Raw genomic sequence first — 15,792 nt, 5'->3', positions numbered from 1 at the left:
AAAAAAAAAAAAGGAAAAGAAAACTAAGGAACTTATTAGTAATATGGTTGTTTTAATAACTGCTTCCTGCTCATTCAGTGACTACTCTCTTACGTTTAAGATTCTTCAGAGCTGAAAACTCCCATGCAGAGGGGGGTACACCTCTAGTCCCAGCACTGTGGGAAGCTGAGGCAAGCATATCACCAGTTCAAGTCCAGCCTGGGCAACAGACTGAGTGAGACCCGCTCTCAAAAATAAAAAAGGGTTGGAGAAGTAGGTCAGTGCATAGGCCCTGGGTTCAGTCCCCGGTACTGCCTGCCTCCTCCCACCCTGCCTGCAAAGCAAAACAAATCACAAACCTCGAGTATTTGTTTTGTACCTAATCAAAACAGAAAATTTAGTAAAACTTAGACATATTGAAAATGTTGTTATAATGACCAATCCACCAAAAGTAGTGATTTGTAGTAAGGACAGGCTGGGGATGTAACTCAGCGGTACAGCGCCTGCCTGGCAAGTGCAAGGTCCTGAGTTCGCTTCCCGGAACAACAACAACAAAAAAAACCAGTTAAGGGTCACGTGATTATGTAAATAAGGAGAGCATACAATGAATGTTTCATATTTCATTTACTTCTCCTGATTAACCCAAAATAAAGATAAAGATTATTTTAACAGCATGTTCAGGAGAATTTCTACTTAACAGCTTTATGGAATCAATACTTTATGGTAGATTAAGACACTAATTATTTTTGAGACAGGGTCTTGCTATGTAGTTCAAGCTGGTCTTGAACTTACTATAGAGCCCAGGTTGGCCTTGAACTTACAGTGATCCTCCTGCCTCAGCCTCCCAAGTGTGCCCCACACCTGGCCCTTTTTTAAGTTTTGAGACAATAACTCATTAATTTGCCCAGGTTGGGCTCAAACTTGTAATCTTCCTGCCTTCGCCTCCGAGAGTGCTGGGATTATAGGCCTCCACTACCACGTAAAAATCACATTCATTTCCGTTATGTAATCCAATGTGTAAACATTTTTTATGATATACTATATACTATAAAACAAGAGTTTGCTGTTGTCTTTTTATTTTTATTTTTTTATAAATAATATATTTTTTATCGGAAATGGACCTCAGGACCTCCCCCTTGCCAGGCAAGCGCTGTCCCACTGAGCATATCTTTTTATTTTATTTCATTTTATTTTATTTTTGAGACAGGGTCTCACTACGCAGTTCAGGCTGGTCTCGAACTCACAACGATCCTCCTGCCTCAGCATCCCGAGTGCTGGGATTATAGGAGTGTGCCACCACACCCAGCCCTGTTGTCTTTTTAAAGCAAGAGATTTAATAAGAGGCAGAAAGAAAAAGTACAGAACACCAATTTTTAGGGAGCAAATTTATTTTGATTTTTCTGAAAATATGAAAAACAAGCTGAATATCTAGCTGTACCAAAAGCAAAATATACATAAAAAATAATACCTGAAAATCATGTTTAACCTTGGAAAAACATGTTTCAAAACACAAGGTTTTAACTCTTCTCTACAGAGCAAACCAAGTTCATGAAAGTGTAACGCTGGATATTTATTTATTGATTGGTTGATTGATTGATTGATTGATTGATTGAGACAAGGTCTCGCTCTGCAGTTCAGGTTGGCCTTGAGCTCACTTTGTAGCCCAGGTTGGTCTCAAACTTGCAAAGACCCTCCTGCCACAGCCTCCTGAGTGCTGGGATTACAGGCGTGCGCCATAACGCCTGGTGTTTTTTTTTTTAAACGATTATAATTTTGAAAAATAAAAAATCTAAAAGAATAAAACATGCTTAACTCCTATCCTGGAATGTCATCCTTTATAAAATGTCAGTGACAAGAAGAGTAGATACCCCTGAAAGCAAATCTACAGCTGAGGAAGAGTTCTGCGTCACACTCAGGTTACAGAACACACAAACAAAAACGGAAGATGACTGGAAGCAAGCTATGAAGTCGGAATTTTCTGTGGAGCAGCAGCTTCACAAAGCAAAGCGTGCCCCGCTAGTTCCACAGACCCGCATGTTCTGTAGGCATACGGCCGATTTATTCCCAGAGTGCCTTTACCTTGCACTATCAAAAAAAATAAATAAATCTATCTTAGCACAAGTGCACTGAAGAAGGCACCAAGATCTTATCCCTTCTGTTCCCTCAAATGACACTAACACTACACTTACCCTCCCAAGGTGACTTCAGACTTCTAGGCTGGGTATAAGGGCGCGCGCCTGTAACCCCAGCTACTCAGGAGGCAGATGCACAGAGATGAGGGCCAGCCTGGGCCACACAGAGGGGTCATCTCAAAATTGAAAACAGAAAGAGTTGGAGTAGTGGCTCCGTGGTAGAGTGCTTGTCTAGCATGAACAAAGCCTTGGGTTCATCCCCAGTATCTCTCTCTCTCTCACACACACACATACATGCACACACACGTTAACATTCTAAATAACTGAGGGTATCTAACTAATAAAGTGCCGGCCCCATCTACATTCCCCAGGTCTGCCCACTCATTCAGCCCATCCCGAATGCTTCTGGCTTGGTTTACCAAGCAGAGCCCTTGGCTGTGAGGGTAGAGATAAGTTCCCACGCTCTCCAGCCAGTAAGTAAGGCAGAGCCACATGAGCAGGAAGCCTTGACATTTACACATGCCAACTGTTTAAAATTTAAGAACAAATCCATCTCTAAGATTAATTTTATAGCCCTTTAATTTTTTTTTTTTTTTTTTTTTGGTCTTTTTGAGACAGGGTCTTGCTATGTAGTTGAGGCTGGGCTTGAGCTCACTTTGTAGCCCAGGCTGGTCTCGAACTTGCAACAATCCTCCTGCCTCAGCCTCCCGAGGGCTAGGATTACAGGCGGGTGCCACCACGCCCGGCTTCTGCTCAGGTTTTAATTTGGAGTTTTTAACGATCTCGCAGAAATGGATCTTCCCTGAAGTTAGCTTTGCTGTGGGCTTCCTTCATGTTCATCCCCAGGTCTCTGCTCTCAGCACGGCTCTGAGGAAAGCGTGTCCCACGCTGTCAGACTCAGGCTGGCACTCAGCCAGGCAGTGGGAGCACCGGAGTGCAGCTGATGGCCCTCTGGCTCTCAGGCATGGAGACACAATATTCAGTATACTGATTTTTGTTTTGGGAGATTTCTAGCAGCAGAAAACAGTGTTTTGTTTTGTTTTTTTTTTTGGTCTTTTTGAGACAGGGTCTCACTAGGCAGTTTAGGCTGGTCTTGAGCTCACTTTGTAGCCCAGGCATCTCAAACTCACAGCGATCCTCCTGCCTCAGCCTTCTGAGTTCTGGGATTACAGGCGTGTGCCACCAAGCCTGGCCATACAACTGTTTTGATTTTATCACCATTTACAAATCTTACAAGTGCTACACAATGACAAGTACTGGTGAACTCTATTTGCTCACCGAGCCAGGAAGAAAGGCTGCTGTTTCCCAGCTAACCACACAAAATCTCCTTAGTATCAGGTGACTTAGCACCACTAAGTCAACTTACTGAACTGGGAGGAAAGTAATTTCAATTTCTTTTTTAAAAAATGGTTTTGCTTTGATAGTATTTTCTCACCAACTTTGCTTGTTTTGTTTTGTTTTTTTGTTTTGCTTTAGTTTTTTTTTAGGTTTTTATTTAGGGTCTCACTATGTAGTTCAGGCCAATCTTGAACTCACTATGTAGCCCAAGTGGACCTCGAACTCAAGGGGATCCTCCTGCCTCAGCCTCCCAAATGCTGGGACTATAGCCGTGCACCACCACATCCAGCTTCAATTTCTTATACCTGCCTCAGCATTTTAATGTTGGCATCATGACATCTTCACCAACTACGTGCATTTTTCTTTGATGGGATAAGATCTGCTGCAAAATAATTTGCTTCTTAAACCTTTTCATTGCATGTGGTTTTGTTTAACAAGAGCTCTGCCCTGTTCTATACTTACAAAGCCATTTAAAGTAAAAAGTATCCTTGTCAAACAACGTGATTTAGTTACAACTGCTGGAGACCTTACTAGATCTCCAAATTGCAAGACAGACAATGAACAGTAGAACAGGACAGCTTGGATGATGAAGCCGTGTAAAGCCTGTGAGACACAGCTTTTGTTGTAAGGACAGAACTGCTGCATATTCCTTTCTGTACTAGTACACAGTACAGAAGACTGACTTTTCTTTACTAACCTTACCAGAAATGCCCGTAGGTCTCTGTCTAGAATGGTCCTCTTTTATCTCACACCTTGCTTTCAAAAATTGCAGCAGTGCATCATTGGGTTTATTCCTAACAAATCTTAATAAACTATAAAAACAGCCTGTCATCCCAGCACTCGGGAGGCTGAGGCAGGAGGATCATTGCAAGTTCGAGGCCAGCCCGGGCTACAAAGTGAGCTCAAGGCCAGCCTGAAATGCATAACGAGACCCTGTCTCAAAAAGACAAAATAAATAAATAAATAAAATAAAAGAATGAAAACGGACATGACTAAAAGAAAAACACAAAAAGTACAAAGCCATCACAAAACCATTCACTTACAACCCACACAATCCACATTTCTGCAATGTTTACGACAAAGCAGCAGGAGACAGCTGAGTTGTGGCATCTAAATTTCTGCTCCTTCCTTAGAGTGCAAATTTCAAGCTGGGCACAGTGGCTGCTATACAGAAACCGTTAAACAGGGCGGAGGGATCGCCGCTATTGGGAGGGCAGCACTACGCAGCACACAAAGGTCAAAACGTTTTTAAGTCACAGTGTTACAAAGAACCCCAGTACGTCTCCCAGAGCCTGGGTTGAAGAACCCAGCTCCTACGAAAGGTCCTTTTCCTTGACTCAGATCCGCCCGCGATCTGACTGTCGAGCTCAGGCTGGGCGCCTCCCTCCTCGACCGCCTGAGTCTCAGCTTGGTTTTGTCTCCCCCAGCTCCTCCTTAGCGTTCTCTGGCGCCACCTGCTGGCTCGTGCTCTCTTCTTTGGGATCATGCTGACCTGATTTGTCATCAGGTTCCCATTTTGCCTCGGTTGCATTTCCCAGCTTTGGGGGAAGCTGTGATGGGTGATATGATAGGGCTGAGACGCACACAGAACCAGACCAGACCTTCTGACGCAAGAAGTCTTTATTGGCGGGAGCGACACGGCGGGCTGCCCAGGGGGCTAGGACAGCCCTGAGCTGAGCAAAGCATGGGGTTTTTAAAGCTAACTTTTGGGGAGGATGTCCTTGGGCCAGAACATTTTTGGGGAGGGGGTGTCGGTGGGCCAGAACAGCCCGAGCAGGGGGTGTTGTTCGTCAGAGTTGAACGTCTGGTTCTGCCAAGGGTGAGGTTGGCTTTTGTCGAGGGGAACTGGAGGGGAACAGGTGAAGAGGAAGCTTTTACTACCTCCTTAATAAAAGAGCTTAAATCTCTCACGGGGGCGGGGGTTGCCCTGGACTTATCAATGGGTCCTAGCTGTCTTCAGCACCTCCTGAAGATTGTATTTTCTGAACAACTAATCTTTCACCACGCTCAGGAGGCAGGCAGTCGTGATGATTTCAACTATGAGCTGTGGACTGGTGAGACCCACCTTATTTTCTGAATCCAGACTGCCCACTATCTTTTTTGGGGGCAGGTACTGGGAATTGAACTCAGGACCATGTGCTTGCCAGGCAGGTGCTTATGCCACTGAGCTATATCCCCGGACCTGGCCACTATTCCTGTAACCAAAGCAGGAAGTCGCTTAGGCTGAGAAGGATACCAGGAGGCTTGATGAATACAAATAACTTTTCATCCCTTTGTTTGGGATTTGTTAAAACAGGGTATATAGTAGTCCACTGTTCCGTGTGGACTTTAGTCCAATTCCCTGAATAAATACAAATGAAATCCTGAGATATTTATTAAGAATACAGGTAGCCTCCATATCCACCTATCCTCCTGTGTTCAGATTCAGCCAATTTTGTATTAAAATAGGATTTAATTATGGTATACACGTAGATAGATGTACATCACTTACATGCAAATACTACACCATTTAGAGGCTGGGGATTTAGCTCAGCGGCACAGTGCCTGCCTGGCAAGCGCAAGGTCTTGAGTTCGATTCCCAGTACTGGAAAAAAAAAATACTACACCATTTTATTGAAGGACCGGGAGCATCCACAAATCTTGGTATCCTTAGGGGATCCTGAAGCCAATCTCCCAAGGGAAGGGAGATGATTATACTTTTCTCCCCCTAAAAATTCAATCTTGATTTGGACAAGACTTTAACTGCCGGAAAATCTCATATCTAACATGCCGCAGTTCATGACCGTGGCACAGCGCAAAGGGTAAAGCAAAGGATTACTTGGAATCCATGTTCAATCCAAACCCCCGGAAGGCCCAGATGGGGCTGCCATTAACTGAGACCTCCCTCACTGGGAGAAAGTCCCACCGGGTGTGGTGGTGCATGCCTGTGACCCCAGTACTCGGGAGGCTGAGGCAGGAGGATCGTTGCAAGTTTGAGACCAGCCTGGGCTACAAAGTGAGCTCAAGGCCAGCCTGAACTGCATAGCGAGACCCTGTCTCAAAAGACAAAAGAAAAAAAAAGTCTCAATCCCAAACTGAAGCCCCTGTGGCCTTTTGATAGAACCAGGAAGCAAAGATGAAAAATGAAGAGGGCCTGGACAGGAACTCATGTAGGGAGCAGGGAAGATCAGGGTGGTCTGTTTAATGATCAACCGCGGGACCAAATGATAAATCAGAGTATGGGGAGAATGAAAAGCAGAGCAGTTATTCTTTAAGGCAGTGTTTGATCCTACTTGTGGCCCCGTAGGCTTTTTAAACCTCTAACCATGCATTCTGGGAGGTTCTGGGTATGTGGCTCCAAAAATTCCTCATCTCTGCATATCCATCTCATGCATACCTCTGGCCAACACCCTCACACTGACATGTTGAAATCAGTTAAGTTTGATATTTTAATATACTTGTTCTATAATGAATACTGTAAGCTTTACATCTTCAAAAAATTCCTTAAACACAAGTGTTTAAACACAACTTACATAAAATTCACTAACGGAAAAAAAAGCCTGCTAGTTTGATAATTTCTTCTCCATTCACATGACTGGTATTTCAGAAGTTATTTATAATCTGAAATGTCCCTTTGCTTTAAACTTTAAACCAGGGTTGGTGAAAATGTTTCGTACATTTTCATACCTTCTAAGAAAGCCTGAAGCTGGACATGGTGGCGCACACCTGTAATCCTGGCACTTGAGAGGCTGAGGCAGGAGGATCACTGCGAGTTCAAAACCAGCCTGAGCTACAAAGTGAGCTCAAGGTCAGCCTCAACTGCAAAGCAAGACCCTCAAAAGGACCAAAAAACCAAAACAACAACAACAACAACAAAAATTGCCTGAGATGGGTAACTTTCATAAAGAACTTGGATCTTTTTTTTCTTGGTTTTGTGTGTCCTGGAAATTATGATCCACCATCTCTTAGGTTCATTATTATGCTTTTGGTAAAAGCAACTGTAGTGGATTGATAACTGGTGGTCAACTTATAACCCCCATCTGAACTGAGTAAGCGTGGTGCTGGGTGTGGGAGGCCCACCTGAAAACTGTTGCCAGCAGCCTAAGAGGCAGACCTGGAGAAGGAGGAGGCTGTTGGGAGCTGAGAGAGGCTGTGGGAGCTGGTGGAAGCTGTGAGGAGCTATTGGTTGTTTTGGAGGAGCTCGTTATGCTGGCTTGCCTGATGAACTCGGCTGTTTTCATCCTCCGAGGAGCTCGGGGCCTTGTTGGCACTGAGAATAGCTTTGGTTCACTTTGGGGGAGCTCTGGTCCTCACTCTGAGCATCGCTTCCTGGCTCTGGAGCGGAAGAAGGTGCACAGCTCAGGCTCCTGAAGAAGCTTGCTGTGTTGGCTTCCCTGATGGGAACTCGGCCATCTTAATCATCGGAGCTCAGGACCTCACTGTTGCTGAGGGTGGCTGTGGTACCTTTCGGGGGAGCTCTGGTTCTTCTGAGCATCGCTTCCTGGCTCCAGTGTAGATCCCTCAGCCTGCTAGCATAGATCCTTCATCCTGCTGGCACAGATTTCCTAGATTCCACCACTGACCTCTGGGCCTTCCCAGCACAGATCTGTAAGACAGGCCTGCATGAGACATTGTTATGGGCTCTGGGCCTCCAGTTGGATTCGTGGGAGGCATTGTTATGGGCTCTAGGTCTTCAGCTGGACTCATGTAGGACATTTCCATGGGATCCAGGCCCTCAGCTGGACTCCTTGGTCTATGGTGTGTGGACAGATTTCCTGCACCCTTTTGTATATCGTTCTCTGGGTGACTATTATAAATAATCTTATAAAAATATGTGTCCTGTATTATATTGTTCTCCCTTGCAAAATAAACCCCAAACCAACACAGCAATTGTTCACAGAAACCCTGGAATTAATGTTTTTGTGATATCCTGATTTACTGGACCATAATTTTCCTATTGTAGCAACTATCAGAGTAAAAATCACGAAACAATATACACCTTTACTTGTTTGTTTGGTTTCTGAGACAGCGTCTTACTATGTCCTACAGGCTGGCCTTGAACATATGGCAATCCTCTTGTCTCTGCCCCCCAAGTGCTGGGATTACAGGCACGTGCCATCAACACATACTTTTTTTTTTAACACATACAGTTGTTTTAAAGATTTAATGAACTGATTAGCTGAAGAGTATAGAAGTCCACATCTGACTGGGAAGAACGCCAGAACCATGCACTGCAGTAGCACGACGCAGTGACTCTCAGGGTGCATCCTGCCTACCTACAAACCTACTTGGGGATGCGCACTGCTCTCAGTATTTTTAAATCAGGTGGCCACATGTTAGAATCAGAGAGTTTCTCCCAATTTTCAAGTTTTTGAAAGGTCGTAAGATCTGGCCCCATATTCCCAAACACTGGCTGGAGCTGAATAGCAAATGTCGCTCTTGGACAGAAACACACCACATTCTGCCTACCATTACCTACAAAGGAAGCAGCAAGGGTTTTCACGCCTACACCAATGCTACGTGCATCCCATTCTACTTCTCATGTGCCTGCGAATACAGTGTAGAGAGACTGCCATCAGCCAATTAACAGAGCCACGGAGCTACCGTGTAGTACGTTCTGAGACAGGGCGCTGTCCGGACATCCAGAATCAATGATCTAAGGGGTTTTACTCACACCCTCTCCCAAGTGTCCCAGTGAAGACTACGCTATTTGCGCCACACTCTGGAACCTTCTTAGCCTCCTCTAACGTCACCAGCTCCCTTCTTTAAGGCGGCCTCTACATCATCTCCCTCACTTCCAGAGAGCTGCTCATCCTGGTCCGTAAACTGGTTTTGTAAAACCAACAAGACAACAGCTCGTATTCAGACACTAATTACAACTACTTGCGTGAAACTCCCAGTGGCAGATGGTTCACTACTGACAACAAAGTTATTTATTAAGAGACTGGGAAAACACTCCCTCCAAAACGTGGAGGAAGAAGGGAGTTCCCTCAGATCGTGGTGCACGACACCTGAAAATGTTTCCAGAAGCATCCTGAGAGAAGAGGGAAGCACTGAGGGAAATGCGCTCACCAGATGGACCACGCCTGCTATGACATACTGGTTTCGGTGTGATGAGAACCAAGTTAACAGAATTAGAAACGCTCACTCCAGGGCCATGGATATAGCTCAGTGGCACAAGCACCTGCCTGGCAAGCGCAAGGTCCTGAGTTCGATTCCTGGTACCAAAAGAGAATTAAAAACACTTACTCTTGCTGGGCACACCTGTAACACTGGTACTTTGGGAGGCTGAGGCAGGAGGATAGTGAAGTTTAAGACTCTGTCTCAAAAAAATAAAATCGACTGCAGTTGCAGCTTAGTGTCAAGGCCCTGGGTTCAATCCTGAGTACAAAAATAAAAACTAATTACCCACCCACAAACCCATCTTGCTCCTACTCTGAGGAACAGGGTACAGACTTTAAGAACTTGCTCAAGGTACCAGTGTAGACAGGGCACACATTGGTTGCCTAAGTCTCTGACCTATCAGTGGGGTTGTTTAAAAACTAACTGTGCACATTTAAGAAGCCTTTACCGTAGACTGTATTTTATGTACATGATCATATGTATGTAAGCAGCTTCATTTGCAGTACAATAGTAGGGACAGCCGGGGATTTAGCTCAGCAGCACAGTGCCTGCCTGGCAAGGGTGACAGGGTGATTCCCGGTACCAAAAATACTAGCGACTGAACCCAGGGTGTAGTGGATTGACAACTAGTGGTCAATTTATAACCCCAGCTGAACTGAGTCAGCGTGGTGCTGGGTGTGGGAGGCCCACCTGGGGACTGTTGCCAGCAGCACAAGAGGCAGAACTGGAGGAGAAGGAGAAGGAGGCTGTTGGGAGCAGAGAGAGGCTGCTGGAGCTGGTGCAAGCTGTGAAGAGCTGTTGGTTCTGTTGGAGGAGCTCGTCATGCTGGCTTTCCTGATGAACTCGGCTGTTTTCAACCTCCGAGGAGCTGGGGACCTCGTTAGCACTGAGAATGGCTTTGTTTCATTTTGGGGGAGCTCTGGTCCTCACTCTGAGCATCGCTTCCTGGCTCCGGAGGGGAAGAAGGTGCACAGCTCAGACTCCTGAAGCAGCTTGTTGCACTGGCTTTCCTGATGGGAACTTGGCTGTCTTCACCATTAGAGGAGTTGGGGACCTCACTGTTGCTGAGGATGGCTGTGGGTCTTTTCAGGGGAGCTCTGATTCTTACTTTGCACATCACTTCCTGGCTCCAGTGCAGATCCCTCAGCCTGCTAGCACAGACCCTTCATCCTGCTGGCACAGGCTTCCTAGATTCCACCACTGACCTTTGGGCCTTCCCAGCACAGATCCATGAAACAGGCCTGCATGAGATATTGTTATGGGCTCTGGGTCTCCAGGTAGACTCGTGGGAGGCATTGTTATGAGCTCTGGGTCTTCAGCTGGACTCATGCAGGACATTTCCGTGGGATCCAGGCCCTCAGCTGGATTTCCTGGTCAATAGTGTGTGGACAGATTTCCTGCACTCTCTTGTATATCATTCTCTGGGTGGTTATTATAAATAATCATATAAAATGTGTCCTGTATTATATTGTTCTCCTTGCAAAACAAGCCCCAAACCAACACACAGGGCCTACTTCATTTTCTAAGACAGGGTCTCCGTATTGTGGTCCACACCGCCCTTAATTATATGACCCTCCTGCCTCTGCTTCCCAGAGTGCTGGGACTAAAGACAGGCACCAGCACAGCCTGCCTGCAAAACCAATTTTCTGACCAACCCTAAAAGTGCTATCATTATACTATTTTTTTAAAAAATGTAGCTCAGCAAAATGCACTTACTCATGCTTAACTCTGAGCAAGCAAATCAAGGGACCTTCGGCATCATCACCTAATTCATCCGGCTATACATGTGTGTACCGGCCCAGATTCAAGCCAGTAACACCACGATTTCCAAAATACGACAAGACAACGAGAAAGAGGTACTGGTATACAAGTTTTATTTTTACAAATATTCTTCTGTGAATTTGGAAAAGGACCAGCATTCAGCCCTCAGGGATACTGCGGCTTGGGGCAAAAAGAACTACCGACAACGTGACAAGGTGAGGAGCGCGCAGCTCCGGGAGTTCCTCAGCACACCGCCCGGCCCGCAGGAAGCACTCCGCAAGCGGGAACCGCCGGGGTTCAATCAATCGCGGACACAGAGGTCCGCGGGGCACCGCGTGCAGCACGCGACCACGCCGCGCGCGGGGAGTCCCCGGCGAGGCCACGCCCCCGCGTTTCCCAGCGCCCTCGCCTTCCCGCAGAAGCCCCGCGCCAGGTCGCCTACCGCAGCCGTACCTCGGGCCTCCGGGGCGTCGGCTTCCTCCTCGCCCTCGCGCTCCTGCGTGGTGCAGGTCCAGCGGACGCCCTGCTCCCGGTTCCCGCTGCCGCGGCCTGCCCGCCTCACAGCGCTGGGCCTTGCCTTTGCGCTTCTGTCGCCTGAACCCGGGCTGCTAAGGTGCGCGCTAGCGCAGGTGAACCCAAGTGTTTTTCAGCTGCCCTCGGCGTCTCCACCCGGGCAGCGCGCTTTGATGACGTCAGACGCGCGCCGCGCCGCCTTCGCCCGCCTCCAAGCTTCCTTCCGGGACCCAAAATCGGTCGGCGGCCCGCAGTAGGGGCGTGGCACGAGGCCCCGCCCCCTGCGAGGATCGACGGGCAGACTCCACGCGCGGGGGGGTGGGGGGTCTTCCCTGGGGAAGAGGCCTGCAGGTGGAGCCTGCCTGTGAATTTAGAGTCTGGACTCCAGTTGGATGTAAACCGTTCATTCAATATTGAGCGCCTGTGGGCTAGGGTCATTGTCCTAGGTGCTGAGGCTGCAGCCGTTAGCAAAGCAAGACAAGGTTTATTGCCATTAGAGTAGGCCAATGTCTCTCTTTTTTTTTTTTTTTTTGGTGATACCGTGGATTGAACCCAAGGTCTTTGCACTGAGCTACATCCCCAGCCTTTTTTATTTTCTAGCTTGAGACTGGGTCTCCGTGAAGATGCCCAGGCTGTGCTCACACTTGTGATCCTCCTGCCTCAGCCTCCCAGAGGGCTGGGATCACAGGCATGCACCACCATCGGGGCAAAGCCAATGTTTCTCAGGAGTCACTGGGGCCTTGGAAACCATCCTACTCGTGTTTTATTCCTATTAAAGTGTGTATATGTTCCCTGAGGGGTGTGGTGACAGCTGCCTGGCAGGGGACCTTGGTGAGGCTAAGAGGCGTCTGGAGGTGCAGTCACCAGGTTGCACAAGGCTGCACCCACGCGTATAGACTCTCCTCTAGTGTCGTGGGAAGTCTAGAGGCAGAGGACACACCAGGTGCAAGGAACTGAGGGAAGCGACACACCTGATGACCAGGAGGTGCACTAAAACCCAGGGAAACTTCCCAACAGTACACTGTCACTGTGGGAACATTAAACATTTTAACTTGTAAAATGTGTTTCTGTGTTTTAGAAGCTGACCCTTCCCCCAGGTCTCCTCTTGCTCGTATTTTTTTTTTCTTTATTTTTGAGACAGGGTCTCACTATGCAGTTCAGGCCAGCCTTGAGCTCACTTTGTAGTCCATGCTGGTCTCAAACTTGTGATGATCCTCCTGCCTCAGCCTCAGCCCCTTGTATTTTTCTCTTATAACCAAAGAGTTTACCCTGATGAACCAAGCTGGAGCTGAACTTCAGGCCGGAGACAACGCCCTGTCCCTTCCTGAGGAAACGAGTCTTCTCTCTCCCTGCCCTCAACCCCTACTCAAGGGCCTACTTGAGTTCTGAGAGGCCACAGGGGCCTGCAGTAGCTGCCCTCAGACTGCAGATGCCCTCTGAGGACATCTGTCCCGATCAAGCTTTGAGTGTCTAGAGAGAACCTGGGGTATCTGTGCTCCCCACCCCTCCACAACACAGAGGACACAACTGCCCAGGGATAATTTTTCTAAGTTTTTGTTTATTTTATAGCAATTGTCATGATTAGAGAAGTAAATAACACATTTAAAAACCACCTCAGGGCCAAAGGGTGCCAGAGTATTTACAAACACATGGGGTGTGGGTGGGGGGCGAGACATGAAAGTCTGGGGTCTGGGACTGTACTCAGGACCCTACCCCAGGCCCTGAGCCAGGCCCAACTGCTGATGCGGGCTACCACGATGGTCCTGGGCTCAGGAAGCATCAGGCAGCCTTGGCTCTGCAGAGTGGGCCTGTGGGAAACCCTTTGGCTGACCTGTGGCCCCACTCCCACCCAGGGGGCTCCCCACACCCCACAGGCCAGCCCAGTGGGGCCTCTGGGAAGCACCGAAGGACACGGGACAGTGTGGGGGACCTAGGGACGGGGACAGAGGTCAGGGATGACCTGGCCTGCCCCAGGGTGGGACAGAGACACACACATGTGTGCGTACACACTGTACCTTCACAAAGGAGTCGCAAGAGGGAAGAGATTTTTTTTGTGGGTTTTTTTCTTTTGTCTCTAAATCTCCACGTCTACGGTGTTAATTTTTTGCTATTGTTTTTCTCTGACAGTGACATAAACTGAGGTAAACATCGTGACCGACACCTCTCCTAAGGGGTAAAGGACCCCAGCCCCGCCAACAGAACAGTGGCAGCAGCAGGGCAGAGCAGCAGCAGAGCCCTGACCCGGTCCAGTCCTGCAGGGGGGGTCAGGCTGGTGTCCAACTCTGGGGAGGGGGCTGGGCTACATCCTACTGTCCCTTCCCAGCTGTAACACCCTACACTATGAAGACGAGGGACAGAACTCCCAAAACATCTCAGCAGAGAGAGAGAGAGAGAGAGAGAGAGAGGGCACGCGGAGAGGGACGTCTACTGTGGAGTCTCGCTTCCTTGTTATTGCAAGAGATCAGGATGTCGAGAGGCCTAAGGCAAAAAGGAGAAGTCGCGGCTGGGAGAGGCCGAAGGCCCCAAGTGGGCGGGGCAGTGACAGGGCCTTTCTGAGAGTCCGCTCTTGGCAGAGGAGGGTTTGCTACTTACCTGGCGTGTGGGCCCCGTGCCCACTGGGGAGGTCTTGAGGAGCGGGCACACCGAGGAGAGTGAGGCCAGGCCCTGGGGCCACCGTATGCTGTGTGTAAACTGGACCCGGGCAGGGCGGGGGGACCTATAGCCCTTTGTCGGTGGGAATGCGGGAAGTTGCAGCTCCAGGCCGGAGGGTGGTCTGTGCCCTCTGTAGGCAGCCTGGCCCATCAGGAGCCCCCTTGAAAGCCCCAGAGCCTCAGGGGGGACCCCAGGAGAGGCAGCCCAGGCCAGCAGCTGGGGCACCGACAGGCAGAGGGTGTGGCCTCACCCACACTGAGGTTATTGCCGGGGTCCTAGGGCTCCACAGAGGGCGGGGGTGATGAGGCTGCTTCCTCTGAGCCAGCTTTGCTGCCGCGGGGCCTGACCCTCCCTGCAGGTGCCTCTCTGTGGGTTCCCTGAGGGGTGTGGTGACAGCTGCCTGGCAGGGGACCTTGGTGAGGCTGGGAGGCGTCTGGAGGTGCAGTCACCGGGTTGCACAAGGCTGCACCCACGCGTCTGTCCTCTGCGTGCTGCAGTGGTTCCCACTCACAAGGCCAGCCCCCACTTCCCATCCCTAGACGCCTCCTGCCCCTCCAGGACCAGAAACTGGGGAGAAGTGGGGATGGAGGGGTCAACCCAACTCCTGCAGGTTGACATGTTGACCCCACAGAAACCCAGGAGAAATGACCGGCAGTCACCTGGCCGTCGGTGTGAGATCCAGTTTCTGTGTCTGGGCTGGGGCAGCAAGGGCTGGGAGAGGGTCCTGGGGAGAGGCCGCTGCCCACATCGGCTCCACACCTGGTCCCTTGCCCTAGATATGCAGGGGCAGCTGGGACCCCTGCCCTGGAGCCCTGCCGTCCCAGAGTGCCTGTGGAGGACCAAGGAGCAGGGATGGAGGTCGGGGAGGGCCTCAGCGGCTGTGGGCCCAAGGCCAGCTGCCCTCCCTCCTGGGCTGGTCCTCACCAGCGCAATGGGCAGTGGGGCGCACGAGATTCCTGCCGCCTGGGCCTGCACTCGCGCACTCACACGGACACGACTTCTGCTACGTTTTCCAGGGGCTTGGCCTCTCCCTCCAGCCTCCGAGGGAAGGAGCAGGACACGGCTGCCTTCCTCCCAGGCAGTGCCCAGGCTAGGGTAGGAAGGGCGAAAGGGCAGGGACTGCGGGGCCATCTGCCACGGGGTGGGCAAAGCCGGGAGCGGCTAGTGGGGTCCCGGGCGGGAGGGGGTGTCGGGGAGTCTGGCCTGCAAGCTCCCTGGCTGCCGGGGTGTGTCGGGCGCCTCTGAATCCTCGGGTTTGCGGGGCTGGGCCCTTCCGTGCCGCCGCCGCCCGCCCGCCCTCCCAGCCGCGGAGGCC

General features: G+C 49.6%; 1 long non-coding RNA gene across 1 annotated transcript; it reads right to left on the bottom strand.

Annotated features, from left to right (window-relative positions):
• Nucleotides 1-13,363: 13,363 nt before the first annotated feature.
• Nucleotides 13,364-15,786, bottom strand: LOC106146731. The gene is made up of 2 exons (XR_001231292.1): nt 15,402-15,786; nt 13,364-15,306 (listed from the first exon to the last, which is right to left on the bottom strand). It is a non-coding gene; the product is annotated as an uncharacterized LOC106146731 (long non-coding RNA).
• Nucleotides 15,787-15,792: the final 6 nt, after the last annotated feature.

Source organism: Chinchilla lanigera, unplaced genomic scaffold (assembly GCF_000276665.1).
Source record: "Chinchilla lanigera isolate Chin_1 unplaced genomic scaffold, ChiLan1.0 scaffold00092, whole genome shotgun sequence".
Taxonomy (NCBI): domain Eukaryota; kingdom Metazoa; phylum Chordata; class Mammalia; order Rodentia; family Chinchillidae; genus Chinchilla; species Chinchilla lanigera.
The sequence above is the reverse complement of the archived record's forward strand: the minus strand, read 5'-3'. Positions and strand labels throughout refer to the sequence as shown.